This window comes from Callithrix jacchus, chromosome X, assembly GCF_049354715.1.
Source record: "Callithrix jacchus isolate 240 chromosome X, calJac240_pri, whole genome shotgun sequence".
Lineage (NCBI taxonomy): Eukaryota > Metazoa > Chordata > Mammalia > Primates > Cebidae > Callithrix > Callithrix jacchus.
Window position 1 is genome coordinate 149017176 of NC_133524.1, and position 13426 is coordinate 149030601.

The 13426-nt window shown below is 56.5% G+C and overlaps 1 protein-coding gene across 18 annotated transcripts in view; it reads left to right on the top strand.

The window, feature by feature from the left end:
* Nucleotides 1-282: 282 nt before the first annotated feature.
* The window catches only part of ZNF185 (zinc finger protein 185 with LIM domain), a 77085-nt gene continuing 63941 nt past the window's right edge, over nt 283-13426 (top strand). For 13 of the 18 annotated variants that reach the window (XM_078363509.1, XM_078363513.1, XM_078363518.1 and 10 more), the window contains exon 1: nt 283-442. The gene's annotated coding sequence lies outside the window, so the exon portion shown is untranslated. Of the gene's footprint in view, nt 443-2980; nt 3115-13426 lie in introns of all 18 variants that reach the window. The other 5 variants (XM_078363510.1, XM_035288228.3, XM_078363520.1 and 2 more) reach the window with 1 other exon arrangement.

The window sequence follows — 13426 nt, forward strand, 5'->3', positions numbered from 1 at the left end:
GGAGGAATTTGCCTGGAAGTTTTCCATCATCGCAGAGCCTTCTGGAGCTCGCCCCGTGCTCGGCGAGGGGAGCCCGGGACTTGATTTCTCCAGCAGCCCCGCGGGGCGGGGCCAAGAAGGGGCGGGCAGGCGGAGGACGCTGGCGGGAGAATGTGCGGAATGTGCCAGGCGCCTCTACCTACCCCAGGAGGGGCAGAGGAAGGGGCCGGCCGAGGGGAGGAGCGAGGGGCGAGGCTCCGGGCAGCCAGGGAAAACCTGTTTGTTCTCCTGCGGGCGGAGCCCAGTCCGCGCCTCCTCGCCTAGCTGTGCGCTCCCCGCTGCGCCCCGCGCCCTGCGCCCGCCTCCCAGGCCCGGCCCTGCCGGGCGCAGCCCACCCGAGGGAGCCCGCGCCCCGCGACCGCCCGACCCTCCACCCGCCCCACGAGCCGGGCACCTGTGCCAGGTAGGGCTGTCGAGTCGCCACGGACGCGGCCCTGCGGGGAGGCAGCGGGGGACACCCAGTCCGTGTCCAGCTGGGGACAAGTCAGGGCCTCAGTTTCCCCATCCATAACCCTTACTGGCTCCAAGCATCTCTCTCTGGGTCGCCCTGGGGAGGCAGTGGGTTTCTGGTTTTCGCTGTTTGAGTGAAGAGACTGGCAAACAGAGGAGGCCAGCGTGCCCTACTGAGGCAAGTGTCCCCCTCGCCAGCCTCAGCCCCCTGGCCTTCCTTTTAGGAAAGATGCAGTTTGGTTGCCACGATGCTCTGAGTTGACTGTAGGCCTGTAAGAATCAGGGAACCTCACATCCCTCCATCTCCCTGTGTCCATTTTATAGATGAGGAAACTGAGACCCAGAGGGTGGCTCACACAGAGGATTCCCCCGATGGCTCTAGGGCCTGTGATGGGCATGTGCTGGGTACAGGACAATCTTAGGGAGGGCCATGCAGTGGTGGCTGATCACACTCAGACAGAAGGCACCGAATCAGGTGTCACTGGGTGTTATCGCCCTGATCAGCAGTGCACCAGCTCTGTGGCTGGATTGTTTTGATGGGTGCAGCGGGAGCCAAGAGTCTGTCCTTTTTGGAAAGGTAGAGGGATATCTTGCCTTAGAAAAAGGCCGAAAGCTCAGGTGCTCCTGCCTGCTCTGCCACTTGTAAGCTGGGGACATCTGGGTACTCTATCGGTTTAAGGGGGTGACACATCAAGCTGCCTCCCACCCAGGGCTGCTAGGGACTTAGATAAGGTAGGTGGTGGCTGAGCCATGCACATGGAGCCTTGACACTGTGGAAGGCTGTGCAGCAGCATCTCAGGACCCAAAGCTAGGAGCCCCGAGAAAGAACCTCTCACACTCCATCCAACAGTGCTCAAGGCCTCAGAACCTGGGCTAAGTCCTACGTTGGTCTCATGGCCCTTCAGACTCACCTGCCCCTCCCATTAATTCCCAGCCCCTGGCTGGGCGCAGTCCATTCAGCCATGTGGAGGTGACTGAAGGCACTCAGCGCAGGGCAAGGCATGCAGCAGGTGCTCAAGGTCTGTTCATTTCCATCCTCTGGACACTCATGAGTCAAGCACCAGAGGTGGCACTTAGGGTGTTGCTGCTCTGTGTAGCATGAAAACATTAGGGGCTCCTAGGTCCCGGAGCATCAAGGCACCCCTGGCTGGGAAGATCAGAGAAGGTTTCCTGGAGAAGGGCTTGGAAGCAGGAGGAGAAGCTCGGCAGCCACCAGGTCAAGGCCTGCACGTCCTTTGGGGCTGCTCGAGTCTAACCTCCCCCTTTCTCCTTAAATATCATAAACCGCTTCTTGCTGAGCTCCTGCACATGCGGGCCCAAAGAGAAATCAGCCCTGAGGAGTGACAGAGAGGCCATCTGTCAGTAAGGAGTTGCCACCTGAAGGGAAATGGCAGCAGTGATTGTCCACCTCACTTCCTGCTCAGCTCAAGTCCAGACTCCAGAAAAAGCCTTTCCCATGTGAGGGCAGTTATGCCTCCCTTAGCCTGACTTGTGCTCCTTGTCTTCCTGCTCATTGTCCCCCAGGACTCCTCAGGTCTGAACTGTCGTCAGTTGCATGCCAAGCAAAGCCCCCCAATTCTGGCTCAGTGCCTTCCTGCTTCCCCACTCCTGCCTCCACAAAGTGACTGATCACTTTGGTGTGGGTTTTGTTTCCAGCCACAGCTCATAAGGTGCCAGGTCACATGTAACGCAAACTTTCCTTCTCTCTCTCAGCCCCGAGGCTGCCCCCACTACCAGTCCCTGGTGGCATGGGACAGGGCCAGTGCCAGAGTGGAGAGCTGCCTTTCAGTGCTCTGGAGCCCTCAGTGACAACCACGAGGCAGTCCAGGCCTTTGGGTCCTCGCGTTTAGGGGCAGTCCAGGGGCTCTGCATTCATTCCCACTGTGCCCATAGTGAACCAGCTGATGCCAAGACAAGGGCAGTGCCATGGGGAGACCAGTCCCTGAGACATGGTCAGGAGAGGTTGCCATCATTACTTCCAAAGACCAAGAAGAGGAGCAGGTGTTGAACTGTCCCACAGCTGGTCAGGTGTGTGGCAGGTGAGGGTGGCATCTTTATAGCCTAGTGGTTAAGAGAATGGCTCAGAGGTCAGACTGGGTTCAAACTCTAGCTCAGCCGCCATCCAGTTGTGCAAACTTGGGCCTGTCTTGCAACCCCTGGAGGCCTCAGTTTTCTCACCAGTACAGAAGGGCGGCTGGAGCCAGGAGCACCTGCTGCACCGGGTGCCTGCGAGCGCCAGGTGCCTGGCAGGGAAGGTGGTTGAGCCAGGACTATGGTGCCCTCCTCCAGGGCTGTGGTGGCAAGGAGCGAGGTGGGACTAGGTGGAGAGAGATGCTGGCTGGGATGTGGGCCCCCACCTGATGCAAACGGGATCTACCCACATTTCAAATGACTCACTGAAGAACACTTAACTCTTAGGGTGATTTCTCATGCCTACCAAAGTCTGATTCATTTTCTTTTTGGTTTTCGCTGTTTTTTTTTTTTTTTTAAGAGCTGGGGTCTTGCCTTGTCACCCAGGCTGGAGTACAGTGGCTAGTCACAGGCACAATCATAACACATCGAGCCTTCAACTCCTGGGCTCAAGTGATCCTCGGGCCTCAGCCTCCCGAGTAGCTGGCACTACAGGTGAGTGCCATCATGCCAGCACTGTTGTTACTTTTCATCTTTAAGTTTTTTTTTTACCTTGATTTAAAACTTATAGAAAAGTTGTAAGAATCGTGCAGAGAACTCCTGAAGCCTTATCTGAATTCCCGCTGTTAATATTTTGCCACATTTCTCATTACCTTTCTTCACTTGTAGCCTTTGGAGGGATTAGAGGGTGGGCAGGGCTGGTGTCAGCTCATTTTTCCAAAGGGAAACTGAGGCACAGAGAGGGACTTGCTCAAGTGCCTTTGATTAGAAACTGAACCGGATTACCTTCTCTCAGGGACACACATGCATGCATTTGGCAGGCGTTTCCTTGATCACTTTCTGCAGGGATGTGGGCAGGGCAGGTCTGCGTGGAGAAGAGACTGGCAAAGGAAAAGCCAAGAGGCCCTATGGGTATCATTCTCAACGTCGGAAGTGGAATGCAGAAGGAATCTGCAGCTTAAGCGTGTGTCGCAGGGAATTTGACTGCCAGGCGGTCCCAGAGGCCACTTTCAGAAACACCGTCTGGGCTTTTCCTATGGGGAGTGTGCTCATTTCCCATCTCAAAAGGGAGCTGGGAACTGGGAGGGTGCCTGCCTGGAGAAGGGAGATGAGTCCAGGCCAGCCAAGAGAGCAGCTCCTCACCCACTCATCAACGCCCACTGAGCCATCCCTCTTCCCACAGAGCTCTGAAGCCACGCCCTGGGTCAGAGAGGAGACATCGCCTCTGGAGCCAGTGGTGGGCAAGCCTGAAGCTGCTGGTGGTTGCTGGCGGTGGTCCCTGGCTTTGACCCCATCTGTGGGCCCAGCTTGGGCACCCAGTCCAGATCCCTTGATGTAGTCCCTGTGATCTTTGGCTCGGCATGCCATTTTCTGATGACTAGGTCAGTTTCCCAGACAGCTTGATGTGGCAGAGAGTTGCTATGGAGAGAGCAGGCACAAGGGTTTTAATCACAAGAACCAGCATCCCTGGTGAAAATGCTTACATCAGGCAGTGCCTGCTTTAAACTGGAAAAAAAAAACGAAACCCTAAAACCAGGCCTTGCTTCACCACTCATGCCAGTGATCCCCTACCCATGCTTTCATTCCTTCGGGCCTGAGCCTAGGCACCTCCTTGGAAAATGAGTGCTCTGGTAACACCCCGCTAGGCCCATCTCCCCGGCACCCGGCCTAGCAGTTAGCACTATGAAAAGGCAATGCAATCTTGGGCAAGTGCTTTCTCCTCTCTGGACTTCCTTATTCTTATCCAAAAATATGGGCCGTGTTAGAGGTAAGTGTGGAGTTGAGGGGACTCTGGGCCTAGGGCAGGCAGGACGATGAGAATGAGGGTTGTGGGAGGGGAGAAGGATGGGGAGCCAGCGCTTCGGGGGAGGTGGGGAGGTGGCTGGCTCCTTCTGTTCCTTTTGGTCCTCACTAGTGATCACCCACATCTGGGACAGAAGGATTAGCTTTGGCTGATGTTAGTCAAGGGCAAGTAGGGGTGACTTCCTATCACTGGCCCTGCTCTGGCAAAGACTGAATGGATGGCAGCAATGGGGTGTGTGGCAGGGGGAGGTGTTCCCAGGGGAGAGGGAAAGAGGGTAAAAGAAAGTGGCTCACACCTGGAATCCCAGCACTTTGGGAAGCCAAGGTGGGCAGATCCTTGGAGGTCAGGAGTTTGAGACCAGCCTGACCAACATGGTGAAACCCTGTCTCTACCAAAAATACAAAATTAGCCAGGCACGGTGGCAGGCACCTGTAATCCCAGCTACTTGGGAGGCTGAGGCAGGAGAATTGCTTGAACATGGGAGGCAGAGGTTTCAGTGAGCCGAGACGGTGCCACTGCACACTCCAGCCTGGCGACAGGATGAGACTTCATCTCAAAAAAAAAAAAAGGAAGTAGGGGAAGAGGGAGAGAGGTACTGTGGGTTCCATAAACCCTGAGCCTCCTCTTCCCACTTGTCTGCAAATGGGACTGGCATCTCTGCGTGACTGGGATTGGCTGAAGCCCACACTGCTTCCCTGGCTGCAGAGACAGCTGCAGGATGAGGAGTGCAGAAGCAGCCAGGCCCCCGCAAGAGGGTCCCCGCCCAGCCCTGTGTTCTCCACAGACATCTTAGAAGGCCCTTGAAGCCAAGCCAGCCCTGAAATGGCCCTGTTCCCTGAACAGTCGCTTGTATCTGGCTCTCTGAGAACTAGAAAATGGGTGCATGAAAACCAGGAGGAATCAAGGAGTCCCAAGGAGTGGTAGGTGGCGGGGGCGGCCTTCTCTCCTCCTGCTGGCCCCCAGGTCTCCACCATTGGGCAGGAGCTGGCCTGCCTTAGATGTCTGCCTCCCAGGGCCCGTCCAGCACAGATGCCGAGATGTCTGGATGCTGCGGTGTTAGGGGCGGGATGGGGAGAGGTGAAATTCCAGACCTTCATGCAGAAGTCATTTACCTGTAAAGCACATTTACAAATACCACCCCCCATGCATCTTTTTCCATATTCTGTTTTTTCCCTCTGCAACCTAAGTCTCTTTCAGCTCGTTTTTTCCACTTGCTGCGCTTTCTTCCTGCCCCCCTGTTGGCCTCCAGGCAAAAGCCCCTGGGACTGGAGCATCCTAGGCAGGTCGTGCACTCTGGCTGTGGCAAGAGGGGTCCACCCTGGGCCTGCTGGGAGCTTCACGAGGAGCAGCAGACTAGGAGGCTCAGCCTGGGTCCAGCTGCTCAGCCCTGCCCACGGTCCCTGAATCACCTTTGAAGGGCCCATCCCAGTTGCAGCTACAGCCACTGCAGCGGTGGCTGCGGTGGCGTCTGCTCCATTCCCTTCCCAGAGGAAAGCAACCTGTCTGCTGACTGTTGCCTTGCCAGCTGCTGAGACTCCAGGGCAGGGCACTGGGAATCAGAATGTCCTGATTCACCAGACCTGGCCACAGGGGGCTTCTTGATCAAATGGAACGTTTCATCATTCCAGCCGTTTCAGTCCAGAACATCAGCACCCGCGCCGGCTTAAATCAGCCTGGGTCCAAAGTGAGTCAGCCAAGCGCGTGCCTTGAGAAGGTACTGGGCGAGGGCATCTGAGCGGGCGTGGAGGTCGCACTTCCGGGCTTTTATCATTCCTCAGCCCCCTCACACTCCCTTCCATGACCCGCACTTGGAGCGTGCAGGCTTGTCCCTGCACTTCCTACGGCCGCCTCCAGGGGGAGTCTGTGCCGCAGCCAAGGCGCTCCCTACTTTGCTAGGCCTTTGACCTCAGCCCCCTCCCCGGGAAGGAAGTGGTATTGTATGGGGTCCTGAGGCCCTGGTGATGACTGGAGGGGCTGCACTGAAGCCTCTACCTTTCCCACACAACCAGGTGCAGGGTCCAGGGAGCATTGTGAGAATAGGGCTTCCTGAATCCCGTTACCCCTCCCATGGGCACAGAACATTCTCATTTACACTGAAAGCTAGAAGCGAAGGTCAGGGAGGGTGAGTGATGTGTCCAATGACTAAAACACAGGTCCTTGGACTCCTTGTCAGTACTCTTTCCTTTGCTCCAGAGTTGGGAGAGCCAGCATGGATGTGTGGCTTTTCGGCCTTGACCAAGCCCTCCCCGGCTCTGAGGGCACCACTGCCCGTCTCATGACATGACAGATGATGAGGCATGCCTGGCTCTGCACGGGCCTTCTGAACACGCTGCGCCCCTACCTTCCCCTCAGCATCTGCTTCTGCTGCTCCATGCGGGTCAGGGCTGCAGTCCGGCTGCAGAGAGGCAAGCTCTCTAAGGAAGGAGAATGGGCTGGGAGAAGCTGTCTGCGGCCCCTTGTTTAGCAGGCTGCATTCTCCAGCAAGCCAGCTCTGATGATCTGTTTCACCCTCCTCCTGGTCACCAGCCCTCCCTGTTCCTAAGGCAGCTCATGACACTGCGATGAGTTTGTGAAGGATCCATATGGGAGGGCCCTTACTCTGAGCGCACAGGCATTTGCTTGAAAGACAGCCAAAGAGGACCTAAGACATGGGAACTTTTCTTTGAGTCCTTTTCCTGACACTAGGGCCACTGGAGGCTTTGTCCAAAGAAAATGCTTGCAGTGAGAAATGGGCAGGAGCCTCAACGCCCCAACCCTTTACAGAATTCAACCTCACCACTATTTACCAAGGAAAGTCCTCCAGCAAGTGAAGCTGTCAGACAGGCTGGGAGGGGCACAGTCTGGGAGGGAGCTGCCCCCCCTCACCTCTTGCTGCTGGTGCTGGTGGTTCCCAGGTTGAGCTGGACCAGAACGGAGAGGTGGAGGGACTCTGGCCAGGGAAGCTACCTGGACTGACTGGGCTCTGAGGCTTCGGCAACCTAGAGCCTTGGGTTTATAAAGCTCTTGTAGGAGGACATGTGTTTTCTGTGGTTTGGTCATTGCCACCCTTACTGAGTGGTGGGGAACCAAGGCACCCTGAGGGGAGAAAGGATTTGCCCAGGGTGGCAACCTGGGATGAGTCTCCTTCCCACAGACCAGCCATCTTCTCCGAGGGTCCCAGCAAGCAATCACCCGGCAGGTGTCTAAGCGGAGGGATCAGCACTGTCTGGGTCCACCCATCTCCAGGAACAAGTTCTTGGGATACAAGGGCATTATCCCTTCACTACTTCCCTCATGACAGATGGGAGTGCTTATGTTTCTGCGGAAGTGATGGGGGCAGGCCTAGGTGCTGGTCGCCGGCTCTATTCTGGGCCTCTACCTCCATTAAAGCTCCCTTGTCCCGCAGCCACATGAAGGTACTTGCAGACAGAGGTTTCCTAAAACATAGCAATCGGCCTCTGCAGCGGGCAGCCCAAGTCTTGTACTTGCCACACCCATGTTTGCGCTGTGCCCACCTTCTTGCCCTGTCCAGTTGTCTCCTCATGTTGATGCCTAAGCCCCCGAAGGATCTACACAGATCCCAGCTGTTAGTGATCCCTGTGAGCCTTGGCACATGTGGGGAGGCAAAGCTGGGCATCTGCTCAGCTGCTGGGTGCAAAGCATCCCAATTCACCTTTGGGAAAGAAACCCTTCCGCTTGCACCTCTGCCTGTGGCACACCCGCTCCTGCCTGTGCATGGTGGCCAGTGCCTGGCACACACGCACTGAGACAAGCCCTGACATCCGTGCCCTCTGGCTGCATCTTATTCAGTGCTCCGGGATGGTAAGGCTGAAGGCGTTTCGCTCCTTTGCCCTCCCAGTTTGCTTAGGAGGCCCTTGCCTGGCATCCTGCTTCCCTTCTGCACAATTTGGGAGCCATCCTAATCCCCTGGGAGCCAGCTTCTCTGGGAGGTGCTTCGCTTGGGGAGTCAGGCAGTGGGGAACTTCTACAAAACATTCTCTGAGTTAGACCTCTCATCTTGGAGGCTGAGCACGTCCTGTGGTGTGACAGGGAGCCTCTTCTCTCGCTCCCGTCTGCATCCATCTCCTCCCACTCCAGCACCTGCGTCATTGCCTGCTGCCACCCCCGCTCCTTCAGCCAAGGGAATCTGCAGGCATCAGCCCCCTGCGGCAGCTCCCCTCTCACTCCACTGGCTGATGACACACCAGGCTTGCTGTGGTCGGGATAACAGGCTCCATGCTGCCACCTCATTGGCTCCTCGCTCCTATCCATCCAATCAGATCCAGGGGCCCCTTCCTTCGAGGCAGACAGCGGCAGGGAGGAGGTGGAGCAGGAACATGCCCATGGGCATTTGGCGGCCATCTGAACTCAGAGAGGGCCTATCCCCGTCTCCCACACCCAGCCCTGCCAGGGACACTTCTCCTGATTGCCATCTCTCAGCCCAGTTGACCTGAGACAGGAAGAAGGAGAAAGGGATGAAGGGTGGGCCGGGGCTCCTGCCTGGTGTCTGAGGCAGCTGGGCCTGTGCAAGAGGACTTGGACTTGGTCCTGAACTGCCCTGGGACAGGCTGGTGTTGTCTGAGTACAGGGCTTTGCTCAGAGGCAGCACAGAGATGGGTACTGTGAGGCGTGGCCACATCTAGTGGGGCTCCAGGGGTGCGCCATGAGGGACAGTTCATGCAGAAGGTGTCAGATAAGCCAGCCATGCGTGTGGCGGCCCAGGCCAGGCCTAAGCAGAATGATATGGAGAGTCCCGAAAAACCAGAAGTCTTCTCCCAGTCAAGGTAGAAATGAGGGCCATGGCACTGACCAGAACCATGCTCATGCAGGCCATCGAGACACCCGTGCCGTGGTCTGAGAAATCCAGAGAGGCACATGCTCTAGAGTGGGATGTCACGGCCATGTGAGGCCACTCAGGGAAGAGGAGCAGAGATGTAAGCACAGGCCACAGCCCATGGGACAGTGTTTGCTTTCGGGCTGTGTGGCCACTCTGGATGTCAGGGCTAATGGACTTTAGAAGAAGCCTGAGTTCCCAGAGGAAGAGCAGGACTGGTAGACTTGGGCATGTACAGGTCCCTGGACCCACTTTCAAAGATGGCTAAGGAAGGGACATTTACTCTCCGTCTTCTCGGCCCGAGTTACAGCACTTTCTTTTTCTTCAGGAACTTTTTCTGAATCTTGGATCTCAGGCACAAGCGCAGAGGCATGAGAAAGCTTGGCATATTGGACTCAGATGGAAAGTGTAGGGCGGTAGGGGTGGGTAGGCTGCTCCGTGGGGTCCTGGAGTCACGTGTGACAAACTGAGCAGCACAGGCAGGCATGGAGTGGGTGGCTCTAGTCTGAAGAGTCTCCTCCCTCCAGCGGGTGGGTATGGCTGCTGGGGCCCAGAGGTTTGGAGGAAGCCATAGAGGCAACTGGCAGTGGGTGTGCCTGGGCTTACCTGGGCCACTGCATGGCTAGGACTCAGAATCCCGGGAGTGTGGCTAGGGCTGCCAAGGACCCACTCCTGGCTGACTCTGCTGAGGTGAAGCAGGCAGGTTGACACTGTTCTTGTGCTCGAGCTGCACATGGTGCTGCTGGCCTTCAGGGACCTGATCCTGGGAGAGTGTGCATACAGGGCACCCACCTGGCACCGGGGCGACACTCCAGCGAGGCAGCCAGTGGTGTGATTGTTTCCCAGAGGAAGGCATGCTTCTCATTGCATAGCAGAGCCTAGGCCACCGTCCCGGTGACCACATCTTCCTGCGCACTGCTAGGACCTGGGTGCAGCCCTGGGAAGGGCATGCAGTCCCTGCATCCATTCACTCTCCTTGCCTTCCTGTCCTTCCTGGGCACTGCCTGTCTGGCATCAACTCCTTTTTTTTTTGAGATGAAGTATCACTCTGTTGCCCAGGCAGGAGTGCAGTGGTGCAATCTTGGCTCACTACAACCTGTGCCTTCAGGGTTCAAGCAATTCTCCTACCTCAACCTCCAGAGTAGCTGGGATTACAGGCACCTGCCACCACATCTGACTAATTTTTGTATTTTTAGTAGAGATTGGGTTTCCCCATGTTGACCAGGCTGGTCTCAAACTCCCGACCTCAGGTGATCCGCCCACGTTGGCCTCCCAAAATGCTGAGATTACAGGCATGAACCACAGTGCCCGGCTCTGTCATCAACTCTTGAGATCAATCCTCGGCTGCCCAAGCAGACTTCACTCTCACTTCATTTGGGGAAAGCACTGTTGGTCTCATCTTTAGCACACAGAAGATACACGTTCATGACAGGAAAATTAGAAATACACGGAAGAGCAAAATAGTTTGGTGTTTATCTTTTCAGATGTTTTTCCCTGTGCATCTTTGTGTAAATATACTTTTACTGAGGTGACACTATCACACCCATACTGCTTTACAGGCTGCTGCTCACTGAGTGATGCACAGAAACGGTACACAGTACAGGTTTACAAAGCATGTTAGAGACTACATGTCTCAGTATGATTTGTATTAGGGGCATAGTATTTGCTTGAATGGATAGACTGTAACATGTTTCAATATGATTGTTGGGCATTTAGATGATTGCCACATTTTCACCGCGATACTCCACACTGTCACGATGCCCGTCTCCTACACTGCGAGGGCAACTCCTGGTCCAGTGGGCCTGCCCTTAAGCCTTTTGATACATACAGAGACTCGTCCTGTCAAAAGATTCCTGGTTTTCCTTCCCACAAGAGCCACCAGAAAGTCCCCTCTGGAGGGGTCCACCTTCCATTCTCCAAGGCTGCTTCCAACTGTAGCAAGGGTCTTCATGGCTATCACTGAGTAGAGGGTCACTCTGTCCTGCTCTCCATGAAGGGCCAGACAAGGGGAGGGGGCAGTGGGTCTGGGAGGAGATCTGGGTCCAAGGAGGGGTAGGTGGGTTCAGGCAGTCACTCCTGGTGGGGTGTGCTGGGCTGTCAAGGGGTGCTTGGGCCTGATCCTTGCTGAGGATGGGGGAGGAGTAGGGCTTGTCTGGGAAGACTTGGGTCTGCAGGTCTGTGCCTGGCTGTGGGAGTTAGGGGAAGGGAGTGCCCAGTAGGAGCAGGACTGGCCTGGACGTGTTGGGCCCTGAGGGAGAAGCAGGGCTTAGCTCGGTGGGAGTTGGGAAGGCATTTCAGGTGGGTGGGCCAGCATAAGCCAAGACACAGGCCTTCCCTTGGCAGGGCTACCCTCCAGGGACTCCAAGGCACATGGTCTGCTTGGAGCACAGTGTTTGTATTGTGAGAAAAGAAGCTGGCTCAGGGGACTGAGGACTTTGCTCCCAGTCTTAGAAACAATGGTGAACCATCAGGTGCTGAGTGAGAATTGAAGGCTGATGTGGGCCAAGTGGGACTAGAGACCAATGAGTGTTGCCTGGAGGAGATGCAGATAAAGGCAGGGACCAGGGAGAAGGTCACAAGGGATTGTTGCCTAGACCTGGGCAAAATGGAGGGAGAAGCCAGCTCTCCAGCTGGGACATAGATTGTAACCCTATTTTCCCACCCCACCCCATCCCATTCCATCCCACCCCATCCCACTCTACCTCATCCCATCCCATCTCACTCTACCCCACCGACCCCATCCCACCCCACCCCATCCCCACCCACCCCATCCTACCCCACCCTATCCCACCCCATCCCACCCCATCCCATCTTATCTCACCCCACCCCACCCCACTCCACTCCATCCCACCCCATCCCATCCCATCCCATCCCACCCCACCTCACCCCATCCCACCCCATCCCTACCCCACCCCATCCCCTCCCCAACCCACCCCACCCCACCTCATCTCCCATTTCACAGCATCCCATCCCACCCCACCCCACAGCACCCCATCCCACTCCATCCCATCCGACCCCACCCCACCCCATCCCACCCCATCTCATCCCACCCCATCCCACCTCATCCCATCTTATCCCACCCCATCCCATCCTATCTCATCCCATCCCACCCCATCCCTACCCCACCCCATCCCCTCCCCAACCCACCCCACCCCACCTCATCTCCCATTTCACAGCATCCCATCCCACCCCACCCCACAGCACCCCATCCCACTCCATCCCATCCGACCCCACCCCACCCCATCCCACCCCATCTCATCCCACCCCATCCCACCTCATCCCATCTTATCCCACCCCATCCCATCCTATCTCATCCCATCCCACCCCACTCCACCCCATCCCACCCCACCCCACACCATCTCATCCCATTCCACGCCACCCCATCCCACCCCATTCCCATTCCATTGCACCCCACCCACCCCATCCCACTCCTCTCCATCCCATCCCATCCCACCCCACCCCATCTCATCTCATCTCACTGCATCCCATCCCATCTCATCCCACCTCACTCCACCCCATCCCACCCCATCCCCACCCCATCCCACCCCATCCCATCCCATCCCATCCCATTCCACCCCACCCCATCTCATCTCATCCCATCTCACCACATTCCATCCCATCCCATCCCACCTCACTCCACCCCATCCCACCCTATCCCACCCCACCCCATCCCATCCCATCCCACCCCATCTCATCTCATCTCATTCCATCTCACCGCATCCATCCCATCCCATTCCACCCCACCCCATCTCATCTCATCTCATCCCATCTCACTGCATCCCATCCCATCCCATCCCACCTCACTCCACCCCATCCCACCCCATCCCACCCCACCTCACCCCATCCCATCCCATCCCATCCCCTCCCATCCCATCCCACCTCACTCCACCCCATCCCATCCCACTGTCTGACACTCACCACTTTAAAGCCTCCTTGTCTCAGAGAACTGCCTGACACTTCATCGTTTGGAAAGACTACTTTGGCAGAGATTTTTCTGACTATTTCATATTTATTGTCTCATCAAAAAAGAAAATTCACTTGTGAGACCCAGCCAGGCATGAGGGAAAGGAGCCCATGTGGATACACAGCCCTGGTCTTTGTCTGGCAGTAAACCCCGAGTCTTCTCACTGGAGTCTCAGCTATAAAGAAGGGACTGAAGGCAGGATGGTGCCCTCTGCAGGGGACTGATG